The 9,919-nt window shown below is 30.8% G+C and overlaps 1 pseudogene across 1 annotated transcript; it reads right to left on the reverse strand.

The window, feature by feature from the left end:
* Positions 1-1,806: 1,806 nt before the first annotated feature.
* On the reverse strand, positions 1,807-9,129 carry LOC137824733 (endoribonuclease Dicer homolog 2-like; annotated as a pseudogene). Its single transcript, XR_016514926.1, has 16 exons — positions 9,036-9,129; positions 8,607-8,713; positions 8,292-8,469; positions 8,034-8,147; positions 6,948-7,082; positions 6,511-6,602; positions 6,367-6,429; positions 6,104-6,244; positions 5,571-5,636; positions 5,438-5,512; positions 5,298-5,347; positions 4,268-4,463; positions 3,284-3,513; positions 2,786-2,959; positions 2,473-2,615; positions 1,807-2,330 (listed from the first exon to the last, which is right to left on the reverse strand). The product of XR_016514926.1 is annotated as an endoribonuclease Dicer homolog 2-like (transcript).
* Between the last annotated feature and the right edge of the window lie 790 nt (positions 9,130-9,919).

Below are 9,919 nucleotides of genomic sequence, written 5' to 3' on the forward strand. Positions count from 1 at the left end.
TCACTTGCACCTTTATTCTCGAGTACTAACAACTTTATTTCCAACGACTTTTATGGGTATTTAATTAGCGTATGTTTTATAAACAATCAAAATATTCCTTTATATTTTAATTTTCTTTCTAGAACTGTCTACCAACATCTAAGCTGAAATTATGGCCCACCCTTTGAACTCATACTAACCCAAAAACTAAACTAACCTAAACACTTGGACCGAGGTCCCAAACACTTCTGACTAATATAGTAACAATTTGGGATTGAATTATGATTTAACTATGAAAGAAAGCAAAATGACTTAAGAATTTATTTTCAAACACAATTTTAAAAAGGAGTTTTTAAATGCTAATAAACAAGAAATTACATAAGTACAGTAATATAAACTCGTTTCATATAAATATTTTTATTTATTTCATAAAAAGACAAATATTAGGTAGTGTCGAGCTGACATTGAATTTTTTTTATGAAAATAAATTAATTAAAAAATATTTTAACATAAACATACATATATATATTTACTTTAATAAAAAAAATCTATATGTTATCGACTATGCCGATATAAAGTTTTCTCAAAAACAGCATCTAAACCAATTTAAACATTTTATATAGTAAAATAAATAATTTTAAAAAAATATATATTTTTTAACTCATTAAAAAAATCAAAATCCATTGTGTTGTTTTAGAGTCCGTTAAACCTAAACTCTAACAAGTTCTCATTTATAAGTGGGCTTCTTCTTCCTGCACCCCTACGTTTTTCTTCCTGCTCCCCCACAATTTTGTAAATCCCAAAACTAACCTTCACCTTGTTTCGAAAGCAACTTGTTGATTTTCGTATTGCTAAATCCGGAAGTCTAATTTTTCTTATGGATTGATGGATCCGGAAGATTACCGGATTCATCAATCCGGAATATTTATGGATTTTCCAATCCGAAATATTTATGGATTTTCCAATCCAGAATGCAAAAAAATAAATGCGGATTTCTTATTCCGTAAAATTACCGAATTGCATTGTCCAGAAGAAGAAAGAGTAGTGTGGATTTTATGTGTATTTTGGGGTTTTCTAAAAATAGTAGGGATATTATTGTCTTTGCATTACATTATGGGGGTGCAGGAAGAAACTGCCTTATAAGTGAATGCTCTTATTTGGAAGGTGTTTAGTCTTCATACAACCATAACACAACCAAGATATAGAATGTATATTCTTCAAATGATTTTTTTATCACTTATATTAAAAAAATAGTATTATTTTTATTAAGATCGTGTTGGTCAATAATAACTAGAGTATCATTGAATAAATTAATGAAATTAAATTATCTTGATATTTTTAGAATGCATTATAAGGGATGTATTTTTTAAAAATGTTACTATATTAATTTATAACAATTTAATTTATAAATGTTTATAATTTAAACTACAATATGATTATATATTTACGTTTTTTATATACAAAACAGAAATTGTAATCCTGTAAATTATAATTATTTTTTTTTTAAATTAAAAAAACTGGCAAACCAATTTTCTACCATTTGTGATTTAATCAAATGAATTGGCTGAAAATTATAACTTCCATTCCACCAAATTTACCAAATTTACTAGTGCTGACAAAAAATTTCAATTATGGCGTCTCTTTAAAAAAGACAAACATAATGACTAATAGTAAAAAAATTTCAGAGAATTTACAGAACAGTTGGACCAGTTCTCAACAAAGCAAAGTTTATTCAAAACAAAGACCCATTTTCTTTGTTGTGTTAGTGATATCAAAACCTAGAATGTGTATTACCAAGAAATAGATATTTATTCCATATAACTAAAATACAGTTAGAAATGTTTATTTAATAAAACTAATCTTATTTTTGTACATAAAGAATGTATAACCGTTGTACAACTGGAATGAAGAAAACCGATACAAGACCAAATTAAAACAAAAACTAATGAGATATTCCTAAAATGATTGGTTAACCAATCAAAACTTGTGTGCCTATCCTATTATAACTTTTCTTCCTTCAAAGAAATCAAAATTTCCTTGTAGACTATCTTCTTGGCTGTGTTCTTAAGAGCAGGACCGAGATACTCAAACTGGTGAATGATTCCATCAGCTTCTACCTCCATTAATATAATTAGTTACACCATCTTCACGGGTCACAATCTCTTGTCTAATATTATAACTTCTTTTCTAGCAAAGTTCATTCAACTCTCTGATGGGATGGAGCTTCAATGTTTCTGGTGTTACAAGGGGTTCCAAAAGTGGCCTTATGCTTTGCCACACAACCTCCTTATTGTGTCTCCTGGATCAACAAGAATCGCTCCAGCTAGAGATTCTATAATGTCTCCAAGCACCTATCAAACAATAAGAAACTACATTAGATCATCGTATAAGTCACAAATAGAACTCTGCTGCAAAACTAAAAGTAAGATATGCCAAAGAATAATGATCCTAGCGAAGGCAATAAAGCAAAATAATGTTTGAAAGATACTTTACATTGGAGAAGCATAAGATTTTCTTTGTCCAGAAATATAAATCTTTTTCCCCTTGCTAATAAACTCTTCTATTTTAAAACTTCCAGATTTATCACCAGGAATGGGCCAGGTACGAGGATCAAATGGCTCATTTCGTATGAAACCCTGCCAATAAAAAATAATTCAGAGTTCTGATGTTTCAAGATGATAATGCAATCCTTATGATAATAATGAAGGATTCTAAAACCATGAAAATTCATTTCTGAGAATGGATAAAAAATAGTATCACAACTGAAACTATATCAGAGATAAATAAAGAGGGAGAGAGAGAATACCGGAAGGCCAGAACTGCACCCGAACTTGCAAAGTGCTGCGTTAGAAATTATCTTTTCCCTTTTCAAACTAAGGAGACCTTCATGATCACTTTGATAGGTTTTAAAAAGCTGTTGACTGAGAGCATATTTTAAAAAAGAATCTACTATAGTCTGTTGAGTTATTGTCTCTAACACCTACAATGCCAATTGCAGATATCTTTTGGTGTAAGTATGAACCCAAACTTCGAAAGAACACTAATACAAATCAACCAAAAGATGCTAACGGAGACCATTTCCCACTGACAAGTTTCTTCCCAGTCTTCATCGAGTATTGACTGAGACAACTGCTTATATATATATATATATATATATGAAAGTATACAAGAAAACTTGCAGTAAGATAATTTTTTTCACTGCTTTCTTTTTTGTCTATTAAAGACAATTAACGGACATATAAAACTGCCTTTCCCAGAAAAAAACACATGGAAACATAAACTTTTGTTGAGTAATTGTACATACCTTCATTATTTGAGTTTCATTTTGCGTGCAATGATCCAAATGCATCCTTTTTAAGTTCAAAGCTCCAAGCAATCCGATGCATGATTGACGGAATAAATGATACTATCTTTTAATGGAGACAAGATTATACACAGTTCAAGAGGTAATTCAACAAAGGCTTTGCTTGCTTCTGAAATGAAAAACATGAAGTAAAGATTTAGATTGGATCGCATATTGTTAATGCTTAAAGACTAACACTAAACATTTCCACAACCTTTTTGCACAATATTTAGGCCTCGTGACATTGGTAACTAAGTTCTTGTTAATAACAGTTCCCGCTGAAGCGAATGCAAATTTTATTCATGTTAAGATTATAACATTTGATTTCAGAAACAAGGAAAGCAACCCAATGCAGACATAACAACTAAGAAGTCTAAAGTTTTGTACCACACCCAAACAAGTAGAGATTATTTTCATGGTTTTAATTCAAAAAAATATGTTCAGAAGAAATTAGCATACAGACAGCCTGCACTAGCAAGGTATTTCTCAACTCGAGAGCATATAACTGAATGCCCACTGTAATTTAGAGTAAAATAAAGGATGGTTAGGGTTTAGGGTTTAGAGAAAATTTAGTTTAGAACATAAGTTTTCAATATATTTTTGTGTCTTGCAGTTTAGTAATTTGTACTTAACTAAGCACCAGAGTTATTTTTATCAGAAAGCACCAGAGTAATAAAGGTGCTTAGGGAGTAATGTAAAATCAAATACCTCTTAAACATTAATATGTAGTCTGAATTTTTCATTCTAACACATCCTCGGGACTGTATGAAACTGCGTGGGAGATGGATCAAATCTAATAACTAAATTGCAACTTTGAACATCTAAACCCTCTTCAAGAATTGATGTTGCAACAATGATATTGACCTGCATTTTAATTTTTTTTATTGATAAGACCTTTTCATTTGATTATTACAATAGGTGGACAGTTTAAAAAAAACAACATACCAATCCCATTCGAAATTCTTCCACAATTTCATTTTGTTTTCTCCTTGACCAATTTTGCAATCCAAAATTGTTTCCAGCAGAGAATTTAGTCTTCCAGATATTGTAATTTGGAAGCAAGGTATTGAATAAATCTTGAAATACAATAGCAGTAACGATCCTTTCAACAAAAATTATGCATCTCATGTCAGTCAAACCCCTACAATTATAGCAAAAGTAGCAGATCCATCAAATATATTTAATATAATCATCATAATAACATAAAAAATATCAATACGTACAATCAAACAACCCTAGATGGTAATATTGATAGACTCAGTCCACTTCTAGAATGTGTGCTCTACTCATTCTTTCTTTCTTGGACCTGAAAGAAGCTTCTAAAATTTATGCTCTTACTCATTCTTTCTTGCACCTGGAAGAAGCTTCTAGAATGTGTTCTCTTACTCATTCTCTTTCTTGGACTTGAAAGAAGCTTCTAGATTGTGTTCTCTTACTCATTCTTTCTTTCTTGAACCCGAAAGAAGTGTCACCAACACCGTCTTAGCCAAAAGCAGGAGAGACCTTTTCTTGCAACTTCCCAATATTGACTTAACTTTCCTGACTAATGACAATTATTGTAAATGTGCTAGACTCTTATACCTTTTTTTGCAATGTTTGCTAATAGAATGTGTTCTCTTACTCATTCTTTCTTTCTTGGACTTGAAAGAAGTTGTCACCACCACAATTTTAGCCAAAAGCTGGAGGGACCTTTTCTTGCAACTTCCTAGACTTAACTTTCCCGATTAATGACAATTATTGTAAATGTGTTAGACTCTTACACATTTTTGCAATGTTTGCTAATAGAATGCTTCTAGAACGAAACGAAGATGCACCCATTTCAAATCTTAAGATAGATGCGAAGAATTATACTGAAAATTTCAGACAGGACTTTAACTCATTGTTGTCGGCTGAAGCACTTTCCACTTACAAGGTGAAGGAGCTTGATCTTAATCTTGATGCAGGCAATAACAGAACTGAGGCATCTACTATTTACATTCCATCTGACATGTTCTCGTCGGAGAGTCTAACTAATTTCCGTCTAACCTTTGTTGCGGGTTGGAAAATTCCAGAATCTCAAGTATGTTCACTTCGATCCATTCAAATTGGAAGATGAAAATTCTATCCTAGACTAACCCTAGACGGAGAAGAGGTAATATTGATAGGCCACTTCGAGAATGTGTTCTCTTGCACATTCTCTCTTTCTTGGACCTGAAAGAAGTTGCAACCACCTCAATTTTAGCCACAAGCAGAACAGACCTTTTCTTACAACTCTATCCCCAGAGTATCCCCATGAAAACGAGTCAAATTCACTAGAAGATAAAGACTCAGCAGCCTGTAAAAAAAAATAGAATTTATGAAACCTTAAAGAGGCATGGGAGTCAGAAAATTTCTGCAGGAGAAAGGCATGAACCTTCAAAGCCAACCAAAAACACCATGCTCACCAGACTAAATATCAAAGCATAAAACATCTTTGTTATTCTTTTTTGGGAAACTCATAGCTGATTTAGTGAAATCTGAACTTTTTAGAGCGAGTTCATGCTGAGAAACAATAAAAACATTCTAAATAACCTCTTGACATAAAAAATTATAAAGTAGCATTAAATATAAATGAAACTGTGACAGGAACTAAATACAGGATGATGATCTATAAATTCAAATACAACTTCTCACGAGTAAAACAAAAAGACTTTGGGTAAGAGGCATACTGATATTTCCATGCTCAACAAATATGCGATTTTTATTTTTCTTAAATGTTTCAAAGTATATTTCAAAAACTGATATATCTTTAAATGTACATACCAGCTCTTTTATCATCTTGAGCTTAGACGCTATTTTTTCAAATAATACAAATTGAATTCCATTGTCATTGTAAAACTTCAATTTTGGTGTTGATGTTGGTATGAACTCAGTGATGACAGGTTCACTTACACATGTATATACCTTCGATTCAAAATATTTGTCAAGTTGGACAAGAAAATATAGGACAAGACCCATTCAAACAATATAATGAGCAGAAGAACAAAGCAAGAAAAACCATACAATAGAGGGTGAGAAAAAACTACCTTTGAATGCATTAGAGTCATTAGTTTCTGAATATTCTGACAAGGATGATTCAAAATTTGCAACTGGATTAAAAAAAAAGAAAAAGTGAATTAACATTAGAGAAAGAAAAACAGATATTCAAGGAGCCATAAACCTTTCTAAGCCTGTATATCTTTCGACTTAATTGGAGATGCAGTGATACCAAAGATTCGGGGAGGGCAAAACTACCACATTGTAATTGGGGATGATAAAATTCCTGCACCAAATCAATCTTAAAAAGGTAACAAACTAATTCCAAAGCACAAACTAAAACAGTTTTGAATGATGATGGTGGAAGAGAAATTCAAAGAATTAGCACAATGCACATAAGTAACAACATGTTAACAAAAATTATTTATTAATATTTTTAAAATTTTTATTTTTATCAAATCAAATTTATATAATGAATATATACTATATTTTTACAATAAATTCTTTGTATTCAAGCATACTAGTAATACAACATATTAATGAAGAAGTCACTACTCAAATATACTACTATAATAAAAAATAGTAAGAAATTCAAAGACACAACCCAATTGACAGGAAAGCTAATACTTACAGTCATAATGCAGGCATAAGGGTGTTTACTCCTAGAATGATGGCATTCATCCATTATTAAAACTTTAATCATATTCAATTCGAGGAAGCTATGCCTCAAACAATTGAGCAATATTACAGGAGTCATGATAAGCACCTGCCCATTCAAAAGCATTACTGATAGTATTTTCTACTTATCCATGCAGAAAAAATAAATCAGAAGCATCATATTAAAAGTAACAAATGACAAATAGTCATATTCTAGCAATTGAACAATAGAAGGCAAAAACAACGTTTAAGTATACTTTAAGATTTAACCCAGAAAAAAGGTCACAAATAAGACAAGATTGTCAAATTTAAACAACATGCAAGCATGGATTCCAAAAGGAACTACAAAAAGAATTTGTGGCAGATGGCAATCAATGAAAAAAATGGAGTATCTTAGTGATCTCCTCAAAAGTGGCCTTGGGTGCATACTAGGTTCAAAAACTGACAATCACATAATATTTTTGGAAATTTTACTTCAAATATATCATATAGTAATATAAAGTATCCATGTAAATTTTTAATTGAGAAAAAAATTTAGACAAGTAAATCGAAGTTCTAGTAAAAAATATATTAATTATGAGCTTATGAAATCTTTAATTCAGAAAAATTAAAACAAAACAACAAAATAGGATAAGTTTAAAAGTGTTCCTTCAAATCCTTTCCGTTTAACAATTTAAGCTTGTATGAACTTTCAATATTTTCAATGGAAATGGTGAAAGAAATGTATAAAACAAATAAATAGCAAATCCTTGAGTTATGCGGTTTATATCAATGATAGCATATAAGTCAAATTCATCCATGTATCCATGTATCGTGAGTTTCAAAGTCATTTAAAATCCACCTTATAATAATGATAATGGGTAGGTAGTTTAATTGTATCGAATCATAATATTAAGATAATGAATCATAACTACTGAAATAAATGTTCAGTCAACTTTACCAACGGGGAAAATAAGAATATATCACACATGACACAAACAGATGGGTTAAGATTATGCAAAGCAGATCTGTAGAAATAACAAACAATATTTCAGTTCTAATAGAATGCAAAAACCTTCACCTCGTATTTCTCCATTTCTTGTTTCCATGTCCCTCCATCCCAGAAGTGAACTCCCATATCTCCCCAATACACTCCCACTTTCAAATCGGTATGCTTTTTCACAGTTTCAGCTTGCTAAATTACAATTGAACAGCAGCAACAAGTTAAAAGATAACGAAGAAAAAACACAGTGAAAATACCGAACATTACATGGCTTCTCAATCAACCAGCACAATACAATTTGGGGAAATGGCATAGTAAAGATAGAAAGTGGCATACTTGAGAGACCAACACAACTTGGGGAACCACGAACACTGCAGTGAAAGGAGAAGGCTTTCGAAGGTGGTGGGCATATCTGCGAAGTAGCATGATAGCTATCAAAGGTTTGCCGGAACCAGTCTCCAAGTACACAATTGTATTCTCACGGATAGCTTTGTCCAATGCTTCAAGCCGACAGCTACAGAAAATAAAAACAAAAAAAAATAACTAAGAATCAGTGAGAAAGGGATAGTACTCTCATAATAATATATTCAACAATGCATGCACTCATAAACACTAGAATCTTTTACCATAACATGTGCACATTAAACTCACCTTCTGGCAAATGGAAGAACATCACGTGTAATCTTCTGCTGCTTGGTATGAGTGTGTGTACCCATTGAGAGTGCACCTTCCATAGCTTCTTTGCCTCTTTGTTCAACCTACATTCAAAATCCAACAAAAGAAAAACACCCTATTACAAAAACGATCCATCTCCTTTTCATGGAAGACGAAAACAGCAAAACAAACTCAAACCCAGAACTCGCAGACGCAAATCGAATAAAGGGTAATGTAAAAGGTTCTAGCTTTACCATCTGATAAATGAGAATGAGTAATGTGGTGTGTGCTTGTATATAACAGTGTATAATAAGCACACGAAGCAAGTCAAGGGGTCACATTTTGTTACAAAAAATAATCGTGAAAAGATGCAGTCACTGTACTAATTAACACAAGAGAGAAGTAGCTGGGAATTTGAATGAATACCAATTTTGATTCTTTGCTTTTTCGTTTCTCTCCTCCATGCACTGAGAGAGGTAGCGAGAAATCCATGACTGAATACGAAATTCGGGTTCAGAGGAAGAAAGAAGAAGAGTGTACTAGGAAGAGACAAGACTTTGAAATTTATAGACAAAAATTTCAGCAAATTCTTAAGGAAAATATTATTTCTCTTGGTTGTTTTCATTTTTTAATACATATACGTTAGTTTTCAATTTAGTGTCTTTATTTATTTTACTTTTATTTTTAAAATTGTAATTTAGATACCTAAAATTACAAAATTTTAATTTATAACTTTCAAAATAGAAAATAATTTATATTTTTATAAAATTTAATAATAATTAATTTTTGTATCCCAACATTCAATGAAAAAATCATGTTAATTTAATGAATATAGAAAAATATTTTTTTATTATAAAAAGCTTTCAAAATAATATCATATATAAATATAGAAAAATATTTAAAGTTGTTATTAATTATTAATTTAATTCTCTTTCAAAAGTAACTATTATGTCGTTTTATTTTTCCTTTGCTGTTTTAGATTTAAAGTATTTCTTTTACAATTCGATCATATTTATAATTTATTAGGTGGAATCTCAAACATATTTTTAACTTATTGAGTGTTGAATATCTCAAGTTTCATAATAATTATGGTATAGATCTAGAAAAACTTATTCCAATAAGTTTATTAGAAAGTGAATTAAGCAAAACTTTTTTTATTAGAAAGTGAATTTTAAAATTAACGTAATCTCATAAAATTTACATCTAAGATTAAAAAATTTAATTTAATTTATAACTTTTAAGATAGAAAATTATACATCTGAGTATTAAACATATTAAGATGGATAGAGAATAAATTGTGGATGGAGTGA

This window comes from Phaseolus vulgaris, chromosome 8 (genome assembly GCF_051622355.1).
Source record: "Phaseolus vulgaris cultivar YP4 chromosome 8, ASM5162235v1, whole genome shotgun sequence".
Taxonomy (NCBI): Eukaryota; Viridiplantae; Streptophyta; class Magnoliopsida; order Fabales; family Fabaceae; genus Phaseolus; species Phaseolus vulgaris.